We start from the raw sequence: 23,982 nt of genomic DNA, 5'->3' as shown, positions 1-23,982 counted from the left end.
TCAGCTGCTGGACCAGTTTGGACATTTATATGTGGTGCATGCTTGGGAGCCTCAGCAGTGCATGTTTCTGTCTGCGCTGTCGCTGATGATTCGCCAGCAAGCGATAAAACCAGTCCGACTATTTGCCCGAGGTCTATTGGGGAAGCTGGCTGTGAAGCTGGTGAAACGTCGCCTGAGGGTAGGTCTGCTCTTGCTTATTGCAAAAATTAGCAGAGTCGATCTCGTTTACGTTTGGTTGGAAGCGCCTTCTCCTTCTTTAAAACAAAAGCAAAACATATTTATATCTACACAGTCTACTGTGGCACAAGTCACAGAAATGACTCTCTGAGTGTGTTGTGTCATGCGCTTTCCTTTAGTCCTTCAAGACTGCTGATTACAACTTTATGGAGTCTTCCATACACAGTCTTGAGCTTTAGTATCCTCACTTGCACACCACGACTTATCCTTCCCGCCAGAACCCTTCATATGCCTCACTGCTCACGTGCTCCCTTACTTTTCCTTCTCCATACTATCTTTCTATCTCTTCTCTTTATTTTTATAGTTCTGTCAAGTCGTGTCCGACTTCTGGTGACACTCATCATCAGATTTTTCCAAAAATCCCTTACCTGCACCTTTTCCTGAAGCTCTGGCAGAAACAGTTTGGTTACAGCCTTACACCATCCAACCCCCTCAGTACAAGGTCTGCCTTTTCCTCTTAATATCCCAACCATACCCAGCATGGATTATGTCTCCAGACTTTTGTTTTCTGTACACATGATGTGTCCAAACTATATCTATTACCCTCGCCAAAGGATTCGGAGAGGGTATTGCAGTTGTGTCTGTTTGTTTGCTTGTATGTCTGTCTGTCTGTTTGTCTGCACAGAACTTTTGTGTTTTTCTCCACAACCGCTTGTAGGATTGAGACGAAATTTTCACCATTGGTGCGACGACTCATGTAAAATGTTTCAATGATAATTATGACGTCATAGGTCACGTGGTGTGGCAGCCATATTGTAAAAACGGGAAAAATTTGGACCTCTATATCTCTGAAACCGCACCAAGAAAAAAATTGAAACTTGGCACGTAGCAAGTACTCCTCATGGGGAAAGTGTGATTTTTATGATGTCATAGTTGCCCTTGTTATGACATCATTATTGCATACGTAGAATGCCACATCCGATCAGTATGGAAATTTTTGAGGGTCATCATCCCTAACATCATCGGTCATCATCGGTCACGTGATTCGGCAGATCATATATACACATATATATATATATATATATATATATATATATATATATATATATATATATATATATATATATATATATATATATATATATTTTTTAAAAACTTCAAAAATATTTTCTGTAATGGCTGAAAAGATCGAGGCGAAACTTTACACGTATGACCGCCTATCCATGAGGAACAAAAGTGTGACACATATGATGTCATCAGTCACATGGTTTGGCAGCCATATTGGATTAACCTGAAAACCTATAAAAATACACCATTCAAAAGAAGTCCTGGCAAGGGTTTGTAATCTCTGATTGCTCTTAATTATCTTGCCAAAACAAAGTTTTTGTAAGATATGTTAGTCAGCTTGTATGTTTTTTTTTGTTTGTCTGTAATCACGTATAAAAAATTCTGCAGAGCACAGTTATCATTGGAAATTTTTGTAACTTCGCATATCAGAGGCCTATGGAGGTCCGTTTCAGCGCATACAATTTTGAAGGTCAAGGTCAAAGGTCAAGGTCACTGTCACAAATCAGGGGAGTCGACGAAACCCTTATTTTTTGAGTAATTTTGATCGGATCATCTTCAACCTTCATGGGAATATAGTTCATGGTCTGGTGCTCAGCTGATTAATTTTTGGTGGCGATTGGCCTTGACCTTCATGGTTAGCGCCTGAGGTCAAACATATTTGACCCCAAGGTCAAATTTTCAAGTTTTAGGAACCATATCATGTCGTACCTCAAATTGAACACCTCGATGAGTGCTTTCTAGATATGTCAAGCTTGAGACATTATGACATCATTTGGTGACGTTATGAGGCAAACGCATATTTTTCATGGTTACTCCATAGAACGATTCTCATCGGAATCTCTTGTCGGCAGATATTCCTCAAGGAGTCGCTCCTGGAGAATAGCAGCTCTGTTCACCTCGGTGTGACCTTAAAGAAGTCACACGTGGTCACCTTTTGGCAAGATACGGGTCACCCTGCGGGTGACATTGGTTTATCTTTTGTTTACTCAGTGTATATATATATATATATATATATATATATATATATATATATATATATATATATATATATATATATATATATATATATATATATATATATTCAGTCAACCCCAACTCCCGTTCACTCTCCTTTCCCCCATTTCACTACCATGTCATTGTAATAAATATTTGGTACTCTACTTCACAACCTTCCAATGATAATTAGTCCCCTACCAGTTTTACCGGAGGGTCCGAAAGGTTTTCTCTCTGTCTGTCCATCCATCCGTCCGTTTCACCTGTGGTTTTTCAGACATTTTTTTCCCCATACCCTTCAACATATTTCACTAAAACTTGGTACATGGCTCTATTATGATAATTTACAAAACAAGTTCGAGTTTCAGAGCATTTTGGCAATTTTTCACAGTTACGCCCTTTTTGGACTTTGAATATATCACATCGGTAGGGGACATCTATTACAAAGCAAGTCTCGCTCTTGGTTGTTCATTTTTTTCACAATGGAAAACATGCAATTTCTTTGAGTATGGTTACTTTGCAAAAAGTTACTATAAAGCCAATATATAGCAAATACAATCATCATCTCGACATTAGACTACGGCGGTTAGGATTATTCGTTATTGAAAGAACACACACAACAGGCACAGGTAGCCCAAAAATATTGGCCTAGTACTACGCTACCACCCCAGGTACAACCCTCAGGATCTTGTAAGAAACAAGAAAGAGCACAATAGTTTGTTGTAAAATTGGTGGAGTATTACTGAAACAATTTTTTTTGACTGGCTTTGCTTTTTTGTTCTTCAAATTCTAAATAAATATATCTATGTGCATGTACAAGGTATGCTTTGGGTGTATGTGTACTCTTCAAATATGCTATATGGTTATTTTAAAATATCATGTGTTTCTGAAAATCTTTGGGGATGCAGATAATCTTTTGGAGTTTTTCCACAATGCCTGCATAGATCACAAGGACATTTCAATGCGGATTCGCCTGTTTTGAGCTACTGGCATCGCAGGCATCATTCGATGATGGAATGAAGAATATAAGGTTCAATCCAAACCAAGAGGGAACGCTGATCACTCACTCATCTAGAAATTCCTTTGCAATTAATGGGAAAGTACACTTTGAGTTTTTCTTCCACATTCCCTTCAATCTCATTCTTCCATCCAGGTCTTCAAATGTTCACCACCAATTCAGATCCTCCTCCATCCAAAACCATGATTATTTTTTCTAAACCTATGAAACCACCCCCATCCCCAATCCTTCAAAATTTTGCTTCCGTATCTATCTTTTCCACCCCTTGCATTCTCCCCTACCCCTCATCGTTACCTGCATTCCTTGTTCGACCATCGCTGTCTTGTTTCTCCCTCGGCCCTGCTGTTGGCACTATCACTTTCTCTTTTTGCAGTTCCTTCTGTAATGCTGCGTCCTGATCCGCTCTGTTATAGCCCTTCCAGGAGCCTTGACTCTATAAAAAAGAGGTACATTCATGCTTCCTAATACCTCTATTCTGCACGTAGTTCCAATCCAATTGCTCCACCATGAGTCTAAGATGACTTATAAAAATAAATAACCACATAAATAAACGTGACATACCCTCAATGACATCAAAATTCTGTTGCATGTGTCTTGTACAGCACAACCCCACACGCTCGCAATGAATTATCTGCACTCACATCGAACAACCAACGTTTATGAAAGCACGGATATTGCGATAACTTTGTTCCAATATTTATTCGCTTTGTAATACGCTTTCCAAGGGCAAAATGGTAATCACTCCAAACATATAAGCAATGAGACGACGCTTGCGCTTCTGATACGAGCTCTCTTGGTCGTGACAAAACGGGATCGATTTGACTGACATTACACATCCAAATTCCCACTCAATGCTAACCCCATGCAAACCTCCTTCATCCTCCCATCCTGCCAACACAACCTGTATTCGTTGAGTTGTTTTTCTTCCTCTTTGTCCCATTTGTTTCATAAGCATGGCCTGTCACAGATTTCATTAACTGATACGGTGTGAACGCGGAGCGCGAATTACTCCGCGTGTTGAACGTGAGCCACGTATGTAAGATCGGTTAATGAACCACGCTCCCTGCAAGCCTGCTTACTGTTGTGGCGACTGAAAAATAAGTAAATAAATGTGCATAAAATTTAAGCTGTTAAGCTTGGTTATTTAATCTGGACAAATTTTTATCTCGAGATTTTTTTTTAAAAAGGCTCCGCAGGAGCGTAAGAGAATTTTGTCCGCCACTCAGAACATTTGCTGAACCCTATGTCTGTTAAAATATAAACATCCATAAATTCTTTCTTGTGCCGAGGAAGCCTTAAAGTGCGACATTTACAATTGGAAATGATTTTTGCGAATGCTCTTTCTTGGATGCTCACTGGCATATTGGCAATTAGCAGCACAGAGTGTAACAGCCGAGAAGAGAAGCTCGCGCGTACGGAACTTTTTTTTTTAAATGGAAAGAACTCTGTTAGAAGGATTAATTGAAAACAGAAGAAGAAGAGCTTTTATTATTTATGAAAAGACGTGTGGACCGTAAATTGGCTACTGTGTAAATGCCGCACAAGCTGCCGATAAGGCTTTTTGTTTTGTTTGTTAAGCAGGTTATTACAAGAAGGTCACACAAGATTCCCAATGCACTCCTGCCTGTGATGGATGCTTACTGTTCACGTTCCTCATTGAGGGCCTCGTTGTCACAGCAATAACATTGTTGACCTGCATTGTAGGGTTGGGTGGTTAGTGATGATTAGGAGGGACTGGGAGAGAGTGCTCCGTGCCTCCCCCTCCATCTTGATGAATTTAAGGGAGTAACAACCTTTCTGAAGGTTGTCTGGGAAAGAAAAATCATTGGTTTTGTCTGCCTGAAATTTCACGAGACATCTCAGATGGACCATAAAGCTTTCCATTCCTCTGAAAGGGCCATTAACCAAACTGTCTCATCTGTTTGCACCTGCTTGTACACGAACTCATTGTATCGTTGAAAGAATCATAGATCTTTGAGGTGGTGTCATGGTCAAGCGTCAAACCTCTTCTTGTTCCTGCTTTGGAGCATTGTTCATGCGTAACTGCTGTTACAGTATTGCCTTTGCTATTGAAACAACATATAAGATATAATGGGCTTATACATGCATTCATTACCCACTATGGAAATTATAATCTAATGCAGATCTCTTCTTAATTTTGAGATAAACAGCAAGATTACCCTGAAAAAAAATACATGAGAAATACACAAAGAAACCCAGACACTTGAAGAGGCTACTTGGTGCATTATTCCTGTGCCACATCCCTATCCATTAAACTCAATATGAAGAAGCTAATACAACAGTGGTGGGAGTGTGGGGGAGGGGTCGAAAGAGGAAGGTGTGCAGCTGGGAAGAAAATGGTAAACTGTCAGGGAAAGGGGGAGGGAGTGATGAGGGGAAGGAATACAACATATAACACCAGAGAAGAAGCCAACCTTCCCAACACAACACTATTATATACATATATACGTCTTAAAATCCGAATTTCCAGATAGCGCAAGAACCACAGAACAACCATAAACAGCACAGAACACTCTTCCATGAGCATCGACCACATATACAAAAATAAAAATAAAAATAAAAATCACCAAACCAGTCCTGAACAACCTACCTTTCCGTTCGATGTCCCTGTACATTTCCATCCCCTTTGATCATAAGTACCTTTCCGTTGCTGTTTTAAACCTATCTCCTGTTTCTCCTGTCTCCACTTTCCTAAGAAGACTATTCCATGGATTAACTGGAATGGCACTTGTAGAGCACATACCTCTGCCAGGCTGAACAGTTTACATTTTATATCCCACCGATGGGCTGGATTTGAATCAAAAATCGAATCGGCTTGTTCCTGTCACTGAACCAAGTCATCCATCAAATTTTGTCATAACTCGTCCATAACATTTTGAAATTCCATGCAATGTGATTTTTGGTTCCATCTCTCAATGTTGAAAAATGACTAAAAATTCTCGTATCCAGATCCGGATTCGGATTTTCACCAAAATCGAATCGATTCGTCCTTGTCATACACCCAACCTGTCCACCCAGTTTCGTCTGAATCAGTCAACAACTTGTTGAGATAACGTGCAATACCACCGTTTTTTGGCTGGATCTCTCAATGCTCAAGAATCGCTTAAAAAATCTGAGTAGCCGGATCCAGAGCTTCACCAAAATGGAAACAATTAGTCAGTGTCACACACTCAACTTGCCCACAAAATTTCATCCGAATTCATCTACAACTTTTTGAAATATCCTGCTCACAAACAAACAAACAAACAAACAAACAACCAGACAGATGTGAAAAAACCTCTGTTCATGAGAGATGCCGGAGATAATCACAGTCTGTGTGCGAAATACTCCTGCCTTGCTTTGTCCTAACACAATTTTTGTCAAACTGTACCCTCTGATCCTGTCACTATCCACAATGGTAAAAAAAACAACAACTTTCCCACATCTATTTCAACGGCACACTTCATGATCTGAAACATGTACCATTTCAAATCATGCATGCTCGTAATCACTTAATTTATATTGTATAAAGGTCTAATTTCCCTAAGATACCCAATCACAACTTGGTATTTCTAGCCCTAGAAATGCTAGAATCAACCTGGTAACTCAAAGCTGAACACCTTATATGGTAGCTGTGTCTTTCCTCAGATACAGCGACGAAAACATAACGTAACTGGAGAGTTTAAGGAACACCTTATCCCATGCAATCTTGAGAAACTAAGGACGTGGGCAAGTCTGTGAGCGGCAAATATGATTGGTCGTGATGACATAAAATGCTGCAATATTTGTTCAAGCACTGCCAAATTGAAGGGTTTTGAAAGTGTCAATGCTGTGATTTGTGTTCTACAGTGCTCAAGTATGTAATTCGATTGAAATGAAATAAATATTTTAAATGTTGTAGAAAAAAAAAGAAGAATTTTTCAGAAGTTTATCGCCGTTGACGCACCCTACTTTACAACACCTTGTTTAACACATTACATTGGAACTATTGGGGATGCCTCTTAGAGACAGTTGCACCTCCAATGCAAGATGGGGGCCAAATCTTCTCCACTCTTCCTAACTGCCTGAATTCGTTGGAGCAGCGGGGTCATGGTCAGAGCGCCAATTGGTCACGATGGATCGGCACACTCCCTTTCATCTTCCATTTGAGCATCTCACATACAAACACTCAAATTCCAACAACTCGATAACAATACCAACATTGACATCCACATCAGACACACTCACCCATGCATCACAAATCCCAAATAAATGTTTCTTTCTGTTTTTCTTCTTTGGGAAGTGACCTCCCTCTGGCAGTCCTCCCCTTTTTCCACATTCCAGCTGGAGATGTAGAAACCAACCCAAGGCCCCTCCCACCTCAACCCCAGAAAAGCACACGTAACCTTAATATGCTCCAATAGAACACAGATGCCTCGTCAGCAAGTCCATGCAACCTACACACTCCATTCTCACAAATAACGTTCATGTAGCAATCATACAATAAACCAAATTACATGAGAAAAACAAAACACCGACCATCCCCAACTATGCACCGACACACTCAGACAGACCGAACGCCATATGTGGAGGCCTCATCACATACATACACCATTCAATTCAATACTCAGACGTCACACAACACACCAAAGCACTTCTACCACCAAACAGACGTCACACTTGAACTTCAAGCTTTCAAAATCAAAACTGGTAACAAAGCACACATGAACATCACAAACATTTACACATCACCAGGCACATCTTCTACTGTAGCAACCAAATACTCACCACAACTCCAGAACCTTAGCTCCCTCCCAGACACAATCATCAGAGGGTACTTCAATGCCAAAAACAAGGCCTGGTCTACCTATCACCAACCAAACACCAGAGGCCAAACCATTGGTACACAACTAAATTCGTAATTTATATTGAATGATCCAGAACCAACACGCACGACACACACACACACACACACACACACACACACACACACACACACACACACACACACACACACACACACACACACACACCTGGTTACAATAACTCATCACCAGACAACATTCTGTTCTCCATCACTTTGCACCACAACCACATGGAAGACAGAGCCACAACTCCCTTCAGAACATCTACCTGTCATTATCACCATAAACACACCTATAAACCTCAACACAAACAAAAACAAAATAAGAAAAAAGCAATATGGGATATAACTTTGTACACGAGACTGAAAAATAATTTCAACAACTCAACAACAATACCAACACTGACATCCACATCAAACTGTTCAATATGATCATCACAACCGCAGCTGCTAAATACATTCCAAAGGATAATATAAAAAAAATATAACTCCGACTACACGCCAGAAATCACACACATCATCAAACGACAAAACAACGTAAAACACAACACACCAACACCGCACCAGACACAGGAGAAAGGATTCAAACACGAAACAATCGACAAGAAAATAAGAGTGAAACAAGCCGGTAGGCGACATGGCTGCTCGCTCTAGATGGAAAGCTGGCCGACGCGACTAGCCGATATTCATGCACATGCTATCAATCAATTTAACACAATAAATATGATTATCACAGCCCTCTTAGTTTGCGCCCAGAAACCCACCTTGTGAAATTTCAGGCATGTTTCCAAAGAGACTCTAACAAATGGCAGCCCTGGTAATTCCATTTATCTATTCGCTAAAGATTATATTTTTTATATGATGCTGTAAGACATTCTCCTTGGGCACAAAAAAAAACAGGTCCCTCGGAGGTCCAGTTTCGGAGGTATTGATTTTTTTGTACGGTCCACAATAAGTGTACGATAAAGTATTTTAGCTGTTGCTAAGCAACGGAGGTGTGCATAGCAACCATTCATTTTTGTGTACATTCTAGCCACATTGTACACATTTCACCCAAGTTTCATCAAAATCAGTCTCTTTCTCTTAGAGATATTCGCAATTAACCGTTTCTGAAATGTTCGACATGAACTCGCCCAAAACCTATCTCCTCCTACAAATATTTTTTGTTAGGGCTGAAAATTGGCATGAAGGGAGCTAGATAGTTTGCGCACAGAACTCTAAGCTTCAATTTTTCGATTTATTTATTTTTGATTTTTTGACCACTTTAAAGGGCCGTTGCTATGACGTTGCTATGACGTTGCTAGGACCCGGGGTCCCATATTCGAAAGCACACGATTCCCAGAAATATTGGTCCGACCTACCAAATTTTATTGGAATCGGTTGAGTGGTTTCGCCCCTCGGCTTGACCAAAGTTTCGCAGACAGACAGACAGATGGAAATGTCCAGAATAAGGGTGCTCTCGGAGCAGCCAAAAAAAATCACAAAAACATATCATCAGAGAAACAACCAGCTAACATCCTCATAGACCACTATGCAAACACAAGTCATATAGGACCCAGAAAAGAGGAAAAAGTTTCACAAGATACAAACTAAGCTGCCAACTCGACATCACCGTCACCTCATTCAGGGTCGTTCTACCTCAGTTCACCCAAGGGTTGTAACCTGACCCCCTCAGATTTGGCTAATTTTTTGCATGTATGTTACATATGATAGTCTATGTTCACATACAAAATTTTAAAACCAGGCTTGGTTTGGTTGCACTTAAACGACCTTTGCAACTTTGGCCGAAAATATCCCGAGAACAAAAAATACTACCCCTCCAGTTTTTTGATATGTTATCGTAAACAGTATGAACTTTCATTTTCATGCAAGGCCAGGTCAAGGTCATGAGGTCTTCAAGGTCAAATGTCAGATCAACAAATAATCCAGCCCTAACTTAACTAGATCGACGAACCGATGCTGCATTTGCATTCTATGGACAATTACCTTTCCAACGACACCAAAATAATCGAGATAGGGCAAGGGGTTGCCGAGATATGAGGATTTGAATTTTGGAGGAAACGCGACATTAGTCGGAAAGGTCAAAAGTTCTCAAGGTCATATCTCGTCAACCCCTAATCCGATTTAGCTAAAATTTTGTATGTGAACATAGACTGTCATATGTAACATACATGCAAAAAAATTAGCCAAATCTGAAGGTGTCGGGTTACAACCCTTGGGTGAACAGAGGTAGAATGACCCTTCACTCTCACACAAACAACATAAATCATCAAAAGCATCAACAACTCGCAGGCTACCAGCCCTGACAACATCTCCAAATTACATTGAAAACATCTTGGACCACAAGGTATATGAGCCCTCACAAATATAATCAATTTCTCCGACCAACACTCAATAATTCACCAAATTTGGGAATAAGGAAAAATAATTACCTTCCTTAAACCAAACAAAGATCCCACCAGGGGCAGCCTCTGACAGACCAATTACATTACTTTACACACCCTCCAAAGTTATAGAACGCCTAATAGTCACACTCACAAACCCTCACATCCCTCTGTCACACACCCAACACAGAATCAGACCAAACCATTCCACCACCACTCTCCTCACTAAACTCACACAAAACACCTTTGATGGCTTCAACAATAGAAAACCACCAAAATGCACTATTCTCACCACGGTAGACATCAGCAAAGCATTTGACACACTCCCAAAACTCTTACTCACAAACAAAATACTCAACACAAACATGCACAACCACACCAAATGCTGGCTGGCCAACTACCTATCAGTCATTCGTAATTTTTAACGGCAAGTCATCATGCACACGATACTTTACTCGCGGAGTCCGTCAAGGTTCAAGCCTCTCCCCCACACTCTATAATCTGTGCATGCATGACATTCTACAACCACCCAATAACATACAAATCGCCTCACATGCAGATGATATAACCATTACCTCTACTCATAGCAACATCAACACAGCCACAGCACAACTTCAACCCTTCCTCAGCGCCTTACAAACCTGGCTCACCATCAACAGACTGAAAGTAGCCCCCTCACAATCAAGTCATTCTTTTAACAAATTACACCCAGGAACATAGCGCTGCACCACACATCACAATGAACAACATCCCTATCCCACAAACACACCAAACAAAATATTCAGTGTCACTCAGATCTCAGATCACATCACAAATATTAAAAAAAAAAAAACATGCACACCCAAGCTGAACACACTTGGTGCACTCACAGGCACCAACTTCGGATACCACAAAGAAACAACCACCAACATACAAACAGAATATTAGATCAGTCATTAACTATGCCAGCTCATCTTGGGCCTTCAACCATTGAAACACACACACCAACACCCGAAAGACCAAAACTAGAACGGACACTCGGTAGCGTGCATATCGCAGCCAGGCTAATTAGTTTACGTTTTGTATCCTTCTGATAGGCCGGATCTGGATTCGGACCTGAAATGAAATTTAATCGGGTTGTTCTTGTCACCTAACCAACTCACCCACCAAGTTTCATCCGAATCCGTCGATAACTTTTTCAGATATCCTGCTATATATCGTTTTGGCCCTGTCACTAAATAGTGTAGAATCAGGAAAAAAATTCTCGGATCCAGATAAGAATCTTCACCAAAAACGAATCAATTCTTCCTTGTTACATACCCAACCTGCCCACCAAGTTTCATCCGAATCCATCTACAACTTATAAGCACGATATTTCAAAAAGTTGTGGACAAGTTATGACAAGATTTTGGTTAAGGTCTGAATGCAGATCCGGCCTATCAGTGGGATGCAAAACGTAAACTGTTCAGCCTGGCGAAGATAAGCACTCTACCTAGTGCTCTTCTAGTTACATGCTCATGTGCAAAGGACTACAGACGAACATTATCCGTACTCGGTGTTGCATGGAAATCATGTTTTCACTTGATGACGTTGAAAAACTTTAAAGCTAAGTCATGATACCGATGAAGGGTTTTATGTACTATTTGTCCTCATTGTATCATCATTTATTTAATCAATATTTTAGCAGCTAATCTTCTCCAGCTATTGTGATCCTAATCAATTGAAAACACTTTTTTCAAATAGGACAAAGCTATGGATATAGAAATCCTGTACTCGAACTTCCATGAACGCTCAGAGGCCATTGCTCTGACGGAAACACGATGAGCATTGAGCAGAGACAAAAACCAGGTGGAAAAAAGACACAAGAAGTTGGCTCTACATTGGCGGTTGGTCACATGACAACTTGTCAAAAAAGCTTGGAATCTATTTTTGCTTTTGATCGCAATCATGTGGTAACCACAGTGGTAGTAACATTGTATCGGTTGCGGATTCCTCTCCCACTGAAGGCAGTCGTGTTATGATTAGGATTCTCATCCTCTCGGAGTCGAGCCTGTCTCAACGGGATTACCTGCCACTATCAGACTGTCAATTATAAAAAAAAAACAGCTGGCTCATTAAAAAAAAAAACATTATCTGTTTTTTTTTTTTTGCACCATCTCCTCCAGTTTCATTCCCTCTGCAATTTTATCCTTCCAGCCCACCCATTCCTTCCATGCCACACACATTATTCCACCAATACCGTCATAGTGAAAATCCCAAAATCCTGGTTTACTGTTCACTTCCACCCTTCTCCCACTTGCATCCACATATTGCTCCACTGTCTCACTTACACTGCCTTCTCTCCTCTCATCTCACTCTTCCATGAGCCTAGATTTTGCACAAAAATGGACTCTCAAAGATGGGATGACAGTTGATAGACTTCGCTTCTAATCTGATATACATGTGATGTCAATGAACACCTCGAGGTTCACTCTCAATGCCCTCTAATGCTTATCCATTATTTGTGTTACAAATTCAAAATGGATACATGAAAAATAATTGTTTTTTGTTCATTCAATTTGTCAAATGTGCAGCGTGGTTGTGCCGTACTCCCAAAAACATGGAAAGATTTCACCATTGTGAAACGGTTTACACTCGCACAAGGACACAATATAGTCTCCAACTAAAATGATCTATTAATAATAATTAGATCTATTGAGATCTATTGATCTATTGTCTATTATAATATCCAATTATAAGATCTATTGACTGGATGGTGCAGAGATAGCATACTTATGTTTAAGCTGTCTGGCCTGGCTTTGATTCCAGACTCGACTATAAACTTTTGGATTGGTGTATCAGAGGCAGGAAGCTGTGTCGTAAAGTGCGCCGTCCCTCAGACTTGAAAGTTGAGCCGGTGACCCGTCTGATGGAATTATTTGTTGGTCTTTCATGAAGATTGGGCAACTTGTTTCTGGCACCCTGAACAAATTACAAATTCCTGTGTTTACTACAGCTGGGAAAGACATTGACAAACCATAATCATCACCATGACTAACCTTCCAACAGCACAGCCAGCTTATCATCCCTGAAGAATAGGTTCGACATTGTCCCATGAGACTACTGTGGCATGTACCAAACCTGCTTTCAGGTAGACCACTGCAAGAGATGAGACGATAAAATTAAATGAGATATTTGCTTCTTAACAAAATTCAACAAGATTAAGGAGCGCACGCAGCCCGTGAAGACCTTTGTTTTCTTGAAGTAAGCTTGAGAGTTGGATAAGAACGCAACAAAGTAAATTCAGCACACAACAGCAAACTCCAGGCACAATTTGACGATCCCTCGTGGAGTTTGTCTTCCTGATTACTTTTGCTTCCAAATCCTGGCAGGTCCCGCTCTCATGTTGTGAGCCGTGCTTTAGATTAACTCACCCGCGCTTTCGCAGACAGAGCCGAACGGAATGCAACCAATTGGCTTGAACGAAATTGGTGAATGCAACCCGAGTTCATCTTAACAAATCCATCTTAATGAATTTACTACCGTTTGAATGAAGCCGTTTGGCTTATTGGAATTCATCTTATTGAGCGTTTGGCTAGACTCAGGATACAGGAGGTCTATGTCCTGAGTCTATTATGAACGCAAGGCTGTTCCCAAAGCATTGTAGCATGTCGGGCATCCGATCAGATCACCACTTAAAGGTGATGAGCACTCTAACTTGAGACAGGAGTGGGCCAATTGGATGAGAGGACTCGTGCATAGCTCACACCGGTAAGTTTGATCAGAGATGACTGAAACCGTACATAATGAAACAAAGCAATAAAGTTTTCTTGTGTTCAGAAGTTGTTGATATTAACATGCTTGGGTAAATTGAAAGATGAATATAAATCATTGATAAGTCAGACCGGCAGCATCTTCGTTGAATGAATGAGTAATCTCAGTGATTAGCTGACACGAGCAAGAAAATAATCAGGAGAGCACCGATTCATCTGCTAGCATGAAATTCACTGCTTTATTAAAATTTATGATCATCAAAAATAAATTTCGATTTGATTTCACACAATGAAAAAAAAAATTCAAAAAATGGGGTTTACATTTTTGGATTTTGATGAAAACCTGATACGCATATTCAGGGCTGTAGATACTGTAGATTCTCCTTAACATAAACAGATGTACTTTGTGTAATGGTCTTTGTACCAAAAGTTGGTGATACTATGACTGCCGTCTACCACATCCGACATCACGCCACTAATAAATAATAGGAATAAATAGGTATCGGCAATAATGTTGAGAATATCATGTGTATGAACATGCCACTACCTTTCAGGCCTGGTGTTAGACTGGAGCCGATTTAGGAAGGACTTAGAATTTGTTCAAGGTGGTAGCGGCGATAACTTGTCCACTTTTTGCGAAATATACCGTGATATCTTTAACATCCACAAGCTAATTGTAACAGACGGAACTCCAGGCTGAACATCCATCTGAGGGATGGCGTTCCTCGTGACGCACCCCCCCCTCTCCCGCCTTGCCTATGAAGAACCAATCTGACAGTTTATCATCAGATCGGGAATCAAACCCAGACAAGGCAGCTCAAAGGCAGATGTGCTCCCTCCGCACCATCCTATCGGACCAGACACCGACTTATAGTATGCCGAAGTAAATCAACGAAGGAGCAAATGCCACTTATTTTATTGATTTGACACACTCTATATCCTTGTAGTGTACACACACCACTTCATATGCTCACCACAGATTCACATGCCATGACAGCACCCTCCTTAGGGTATCCAGTTGAAGTGCTTAATAATATCACACTACATTGCAAGTGGCATCAGAGAACAGGTATACAGTAAATAAAAATGACACACCTGAAACAGGATCACTGAGATTCCAAATTAGTTGTGCCAATAAATAACAAGGATTTCACAGTATCAGAGAAATACATGTGATGGCACATTTCTTTGCCTTTCTGCTGTTCTTTCATATAAATATTTGAAGCACCATAAAGCCAGATGCAAAATGCGAACAAACGACATGATGCTTGTAACTCAAAAATTGACATAGCCTTCTGTAAAGGGCAAGCCTTTCCCCACTCCATCCCCACCAGGACCCCAAAGGTTGGTAAGAAACAACAAGGAGTCTTGAGGAGCTTGAGCTTCACCATGTGTCGTTAATTTGAACCGAAAAGGAACCATCGGTACAAGTAGCCTGCAAAAGTATTCACCCCCCTCCAAAGTTTTCACATTTTCATGCCACCTGAGTTTATTTCATCTTATAAAACTTAATATATGGAGTCTCCACAAACTACTCCATATTAATAAAGCTTAAAAAACGCATGTAAAAATGTGAATAAGTGAGATTAACAGAGAAAATCAGATGATTATTATCAGTTACATAAGTATTCAAACCCTTTGCCTAATAAACCCTAAATCACTTCAGGAGCAAATTATTTGTTTGAAAGGTTACAAAATTAAGTGTAATAGGTTTCACCTGTATGTAATCAGTGGTTCAACTTAAAAATTAAGCTCTCCCACTTATCCAAGGAGTTTTAAGGTGCAACTCACTTGGTCAACCAACAAGGCATGAAGACCATGGAGCTTTCCAAAGGTCAGACATAAAGTGATGGAGAAGCACCGTTCAGGAGAGGGTTATAAGAAGATTAGAAAGTCACTCATTATCCCTTTGAGTATGAAGTGGAAGACGTATCATACCACCCAGACTCGACCCATATCAGGTCGGCCATCCAAACTCAGCAGCCGGGCAAGAAGGAAACTGGTTTGGGAATGATGTGTACTGTAATGTTAAGGGATTGACATAGCCAGTGGGTATAGCGTGTGCATGTGTAATAAAGGACTATTGGTTATGGCTTCCCTTCATCTGAGCCATGTGCATGTTTCCTCAGCCGAGAAGATTGGAATACTCGGCATATTTCCTTATCAAGGATACAACAGGGATGTCACTGTAAATCCAGTTATGGCTTTGATAGATCTGTAAGGCTCTGTGTCCGAGATGGGGGTCAGTGTTCAAGTCAGGTCAGGTTTGGGAGCATGTGCCAGAGAAGCGTGTCGTTCTGTCCACTTTCCACCGGAATTCAAGGGGCCTCCGTCTGGCCATCCCCCAGGCAGATGCCAGGCCCATCCCTATCTCCTTGAGATGCTGATCAACCTGCTGCACCCACGAGGCATGTGGTTGGCCCATTGGCCTCCTCCACTCATGAGGCTCCCTCGATGAGAGAATCTGGTGAGCAGGATCAGCATCAGGAAAATGAGCCACATTTCCATACAGCCGCAGCTGACGTTCACGGACTATGCAAGTAACAAATCTCATTTGAGTCTCTCTCAGCAACAGCTCGTTGGACACAAAGTCTGACCAGAGATAGCCAAGGATTTTCCGAAGAGACCTGGTACCAAAGGAATTGTCTCTATCTCAGATCTCTGGTCAGAGTCCAAGTCTCACATCTGCAGAGCAAGACTGGAAGCACCAAGGACCTGAAGACTGGGACTTCCGTCGTCCTGCACAAGCACCAACAGCGCCACACTCCATGATCCAGTGAATCCATGACTCCCCAGGCCCGATCCAGACGTCTATTGACCTCTGACTCATAGCCAGCAGAGACATGAACATCACTGTTAAGGCAAGTGAATCTCTCTGTAACCTCAACATCCTCATCACAAACAGGAACAAACAAGATAGCAGCATCCAAGTTGTCATTGAAAGCCGGGATCTTAGTTTTGACCAAGGAAACCCATAACCCCAGTGGCTCTGACTCCTCATTCAGCACCTCGAGGGCCCCCAAAAGGATCTCCAGAGACTCTGCAAAGATGACTGCATCATCTGTGAAATTAAGGTCAGAGATGTTGACATTCCCAAGTGATGTACAGCAGCTTGATCTCTCTGTAATCCTCCCCAGAATCCAGTCCATACAAGTACTGAAAAGTGTGGGGGCCAGTACACACCCCAAATGAACTCCAATAATAACTGAAAATAAGTCGGAGATGGTATCACCACATCTCACAAGACTCTCAGTACCAGAGTATAGTTCAGACATCAGATTGATCAGTTTTAGTGTGACCCCACAAAGATGAAGAATCCTCCAGAGGACATCCCGATTCACCGAATCGAATGCTTTGCAGAGATCAACATTGGCTGAAAGAAGCCCCTGCCAAATTATCATCTGCATTCGGTTAGGACCCGAAGGGCAAGGATATGGTCAATCACTGACCTCTTTGGTGTAAAACCTGACTGCTCTGGATGCTGGCACTCAAGCAGATGGTGGTGAACCATATCAAGAACTAGAACGGGCACTCATAGAGCGCATACCTTCACAGCTACTACTTTTTTGTTCTTGGTACGAGTGTGGGGAACTGGTTTCATATGAATGGTCTTATGACACAAACCACATATCTATAATGTCTTGACCCCCCCCGACTTCCGGGGGCTACGGACTAAACAACAATCAACTCACGTCGTTTTGGCGATTCTTCACTCGCAAGCTCGGTGAATACAACGTTTCAACAAGAGAAGATAATCTCGTTTGATGCTGGTTTCATGCAAATCGAATAAGAATTGACTGAGTTATGCCGAAAACCGCATATTTTTCAAGGGTGTGACCCCCCCCCCCTGACATTTTACCCCAACCGGTGACATGTGTTATGACGTCATTGTGTCACAAGATTGGGCATTAAATTCTGAACATTTTGGTGCTGGGTTCATGTAAAGCGGACAAGAATTGACCGCGTTATGACAAAAACCGCATATTTTTCAAGGTCGTGACCCCCCTGACCTTTGACCCCTAACCGGTAACAAGAGTATGGGCGTCATTGTGTCATATTGCATATCACAAGATGAAGCGTTGAATTCTGAACATTTTGGCGTTAGTTGCATGCAAATTGAATAAAAATTGACCGTGTTATCGTAAAAAGACGATTTTGACCTTTTCGTGACCTTGACCTTGACCTTTGACCCGAACGATCCCAAAATCTAATCAAATGCTTTCTGGCTTATAACCAATCATCCCACCAAATGTCATGCAATTCGGTTTAATACTTTTTGAGTTATACGAATCACAAGATTATAAATAAATAAATAAATAAATAAATACACGCCGACCAAAACATAACCTTTCGCAGAATGCGAAGGCAATGATCTGAGCAAAGACCTTGTTTGTCACTGAGAGCAGCGTCACCCCTCGGTAGTTGTTGCAGTCCTGGTGATCACCCTTCCATTTCCAGAGAGGGACAACAAGGGTTCTCTTCCAGTCAGTTGGGATGATGCCTGTGTTCCAGGCAGAGCACAGAACTGCATGCAATGACACAAGTACAGCATTTCCACCAGCCTTGAGAAGTTCAGCATGGATGCCACATAACCCAGGAGCGTTATCCCATTTCAACTGGTTCACCGCAGCCTGTGTTTCCACAAACGAAGGTGGATCAAAGTTGTTTGGAGGGTCAAAAATCATGTTCATCAATGAACAATATCCCATTCCCTTCACAAAGCTGGCTTCTCTGGACAGGTGGCAAGAAAGAAGCCATTCCTGTAAAGATGCTTCTAAAAGCTCATATGGAGTTTGTGAAAAAGCATCTTAATGATACTGCAGGCAAGTGGAGAAATGTTTTGTGGTCAGACGAGACAAAAATCGAACTATTTGGTCTAAATTTAAAGCATTCCGTCTGGCGCAAGCCCAACAATGCACATCACCCAGTCAACACCATCCCTACTGTCGAGCATGGTGGTGGCAGCATCATGTTACGGGACTGCTTTTCATCAGCAGGGACTGGCAAGCTTGTCAGGATAGAAGGGACAATGGACATTGCAAAGTACAGGAGAATCCTTGATGAAAACCTGCTTGAATCAGCCATGAATCTGAAACTTTAGTTCCGATTGGACGAACTTTAGTCGAGTTTTGGTGAAAAAAGTTAAAATGTCGATAATTGGGTCATGATCTTAAAAGTAGGTCAAGGTCAAAAAAATGTCAACCCCACCTACTTTGTATTCCCATTATTTAGTCAGGTTCACTATGTCAGTAAATTAATTTCCGTTCGAAATCTTGGTAGATTGGACAACCTATACATTTTCGGAAACGTTATAACATGGAGAATCCGAAAATCAATGTTTACATTTACAGATATACCGCTGTGGCGGCCATTTTCGGATTTTCAAAATGGCGGCCATGCAGGTATGTCCGCAAATGTAAACATGTATTTTTAGATTCCCCATGTCATAACGTTTTCGAAAATGTATAGGTTTGCTCATCTACCTCGACTTTAAATGAAAAAACATAGTGAACCTGACTAATTGATGCAAAATTTCATTCAGAAAGCCCTTAGACATTGTCAGAAAAAAACAACAGAAGAAAAACCTAAATGGTGGTTTAATACTCCTTGGGCGCAAGACCGTGACATTTAACCCGGAGGGGTATGATGTAAATTAATCATAAATGGGGCTTGGTCTAGGCTATTTAGAAAGAGCAATTTTTTTTTCAATCAGACAAACTTCAGCCGAGTGATGGTGGAAAATGCTAAAATATCTATAAGTAGGGTACGACCTAAAAATTCGGTCAAGCTAAAAAGGTCATCCAAGCATACTTTGTATTTACATTATTGGTGCAAAATTGAATTCTGAAAGTCCCAGCTGGCTCCGAGATACAGCTCAGAAATTGATAGTTTTGAAATTTGGAGTGTTGAGAGTGCAGAAAGAAACCAAAAATTTGTTGTTTTCTAAATGATGATCTCAAAATATGTGGCCGTGCACTCCAGGGGATCTAAGAAAGTCTGTGATACTATTAAAAATTGGGGGCACCAATTGTCGAAAGAAACCCTACAACAGCAATAAGCCTCCCTTATGCTTCGTGGTCAGGTCAGGTATGGGAGCATGCGCCGGAGTAGCACTATAGGGGGAGGGTTAAGTATATCACTTTGGTGGAATATTACCAGGTTACATATTTGGGGAAGAGTAAACTCAAATATTACGTCTTGCCACATTTGTCCAAGACATATACTGAGTCAGCCTCAGGGAATTCATATTCTTCTCTCTATGTCAGTAACTCGAACCATAACAATTGAATGAATTTTGGCAAATAATCGTCACTTGAACGACACATGACCAGTAATCCGACATTGTGTGTATATACTCAATTTGTATAAAACTCACCCACAGTAGCATAGATAGAGGACGACACACAACCAGGTCGGGCTACTGTTCAAGTTGATCCAAGAGCACCAATCATTAATCGGGTCGAGAAATATGGTTTGGTGTCAATGAAAGTAATCAATCAAATTCATACACGAGGATTAATACAACACAATATTCCAACCATATCAGACATGGCTATGAAACCGAGCAAAATAATTCACACTAAAGGTCAGGAAAATATGTGAAAATAATTGAAATATATATATATATATATATATATATATATATATATATATATATATATATATATATATATTTTCTGCAACTTTACTCGAAAATGCATTTACGACAACAATGCACATTTTACACAGTAGTTCCACGTTCACCGTTGGACAGAAAGGCTTGTCACCATGCTAACTCAACAAAATCCCATCATGACGGTTGCATCGATTGTTTCTACAAGTTCTATACGATGTGTTTTTGTAATTATACAAGGAATACTCACACGAGAGCACAGCAAGATCTAGAACCACGATACGAGCCTGCAGAGATGACTGGCTTGCCGAACAAACAAAATGGCGCTCCATTCATTGGCGCAAAAGCGGCAGGACTTCGATGACACCCAACAAGCACATGACCAAGTTCGGTAACTTCCAGCACTGCACTTCAGAAGACATGCAGTACGCCAGTACGGTGTGATCAAAACGACATGAAACGGAAAGGCGATTGTGGACACTTCATTGCACTTTTCCTCATTTCTTCTTTAGATTACCGTTGTATAAAGACTCAGTTATGGTGGATGCATTTGGCGTCCTTATGTCTCATGAAAAACTGCGACCATCGGAAAGAAATAAAAGGTTTTAAAAGCTGTCCATATCACTGCTGAGACCATCTTCGATGTTAAGAAACCTTGCAGTTTTCTTCATTACCTCGTGCATGTGGAGTGAAAAGCAGGGGTTAAGCAATTGGTTCACATCTTTCTGTCTGTCTGTCTGTCTGTCTGTCTGTCTGTCTACAAACGTCAGCTTTTGATTGAGGAACAACTTCATTTCAATTGAATGTCATATTTTGAACACAAATCGGAAAATGAACCTGCAGTTTAACAGTACTCTGGTTCTGAATTCATTCTGATCACACATGTGCAGAGAGCGGTGAGATCATATTATTTTATTCTGTCTGCCTGTCGGGCAGTCAAATAAAATTGAAAATCATTCCAAACAGGAAACTTACTGTTTTTAAGGACGTCAAAAAGGACACAAACAACGGGAAAGAAGAACTAATGCAATGTGTTAAATAACCTGGTGGAAAAGACACTGCATCAACGGCGGTAAACAACGGTGGTAAACTTTTTTACACAACCTTTAAAATCTTTATTTTATTTAAATGGAATGATGCACTTCAACACTGCACAGGGTAAGGTGTTATAGGAACTCTCTAGCTTCTTAAAGTGGTGAAATTTTTAAATTGCGCCACCTTGTTATTTTGTGTGTCACTACCATTTTAAGAAGACCATTCTCTGTCAATAACTACACTCAAGAAGATCATTCTCTCAATATTATTGTCAACTAGATGACCCGTGAACCCATTGGGTTCCCGTTGTGACAGCGGTTGATGAAAAAAAAAATCATTTCTAACAAAAAAAGAGAGCTCCAGCGAACTATACCGCTGAGGTTGTTTGCATTGATCAACTTCTCCCGAAAAGTACTTGACTGAATCGGGAATTGATTTTTTTATATTTTTTTTCGTTGCCCGATTTGAATGAAATTTGATACTGCTCAACGCAGTATCAATGTGTGTACCATGTTAAACCACCTGGTGGTGGTAACAGAGGGTATTACAATTTTCAAATTTCCTTTGGCTGCAAAAGTGTTAGTTATTCACATTTTTCTTCCTGCGCAACGCCAGATAAATCTACTAGTTAAAAATAATATGAGTTCCATTACAAGGAATTTTGGCCATTAGGCCCATCACAGTATGCATTATTATTAATAAACTATGGTTGTTTGTTGATGCTCTATCCTTTTTAAATGCTGAGCATCAAGCCAAGGAAGCAACAAGTACCATTTTTAAAGTCCTTGGTATGACTTGGCCAGGATTCAAACCACCAACCTCACAGACTCAGAGCAGACACTCTAACCATTACACCACTGATTCTGGTATTACAGCAAGCATTAAAAAAAGGAAAACAGAAAAAAAAACATAAATGACACATTAACTTGCTCTCGTGGAAGACATCACAACTATTACTCTCTTGATGCCGGTTAACTTGCTGCCAGCTAAAGTGAGAGAGAACAAAGAGGATGTTTCAGATGGTTGAGATGGAGGAGAATCTCATTGAGTAAGTGTACACCCAAATTGCAGAATGGTGAAACAAAGAATATTTTTTGAAACTATATCAAAGCGGAATTTACATTGTGCTTCCATTAGATAGGTAGCATTATTTGTTTTTAACTATGGTGTCTCTCTGTGACGCATTTGGCTTGAGTGAACGAGAAACTCCTTCACATACCCTCCCTAAAGAATCTCACAATTTCATTCATCTCTGGCAGAAGAATCTCCTGACTTGTGCCTACATGGACACTGCTACCAGTGTTGAGGCAGGACCATGGTGAGGGCTCTTAAGTCTGCCAGCATGCGACAGTACAATGTTCTATTTGGAAGTGTTTTGGGGACAACGACGTTGAAAACCTGGAGTGGCCTGCCACCTCGGAGCCACGGTGTGTTATTGTGAAGCATGACACTCAAACTGTTCTGACATGTCTTGGTCTATGATTGAAGTCTATGATTCTATCGGGCTGTAATAATCTTCCATTTAAACATAAACAATCACGCCCCCACCTCCAAACAAACAAAAAAATTATAACAATAAAAAAGACTTCCAACCTACCAACCACATTCATCAAGGAGGATGGTACTGGAAACGGAGCATTTTTTTGGATTTACTGCTGAAGTTGAACTTCATATTAAAAAGTAATGGCGCACTACTCCGCTCGATATTTACCAAAATTAGCACAAACTATGAACGACAATGACATTCTATTAGAAATCACACAAACAGTTGCGAATCATTAACGCAGTAAATTTCCTCACTGTTCCAATACTTTTGGTAAAACAGCATGTCTACGCCTCCGTCCAATTATTATAGAGTTTATTCCTGCACGCAATGGCACTTAACCTACTTGTCCAGCTCAACATTCTCAATTGCTTTCATTATTTTATAACCGCCTCTGTTATATTGTTGATTGCTTGCCTAATTTAGCCATTCCATTTACAATTATCTGCCAATAACTCTTGTTTATTTTGGACTCTTAGTTCTGCCCACCATCAGTACAAACTCTGTGTATGATATATGGCTTCTGGTCGTGCTCTCGACTGTTGCTATTTTGAATGCGTATGCAGCTCATTAACGG

The 23,982-nt window shown here is 40.7% G+C and overlaps 1 protein-coding gene across 20 annotated transcripts in view; it reads right to left on the bottom strand.

The window, feature by feature from the left end:
• Positions 1-23,982, bottom strand: part of LOC147012133 (neurexin-1-like) — a 1,392,023-nt gene that overhangs the window by 135,822 nt on the left and 1,232,219 nt on the right. The gene's annotated exons all lie outside the window — the stretch shown is intronic.

The sequence above is a fragment of the Eptatretus burgeri genome, chromosome 15 (assembly GCF_056783735.1).
Source record: "Eptatretus burgeri isolate ZD-2024b chromosome 15, Ebu_testis_v1, whole genome shotgun sequence".
NCBI lineage: Eukaryota > Metazoa > Chordata > Myxini > Myxiniformes > Myxinidae > Eptatretus > Eptatretus burgeri.
Note: the sequence above shows the minus strand (reverse complement) of the source record. Positions and strands in the feature narration are given on the sequence as shown.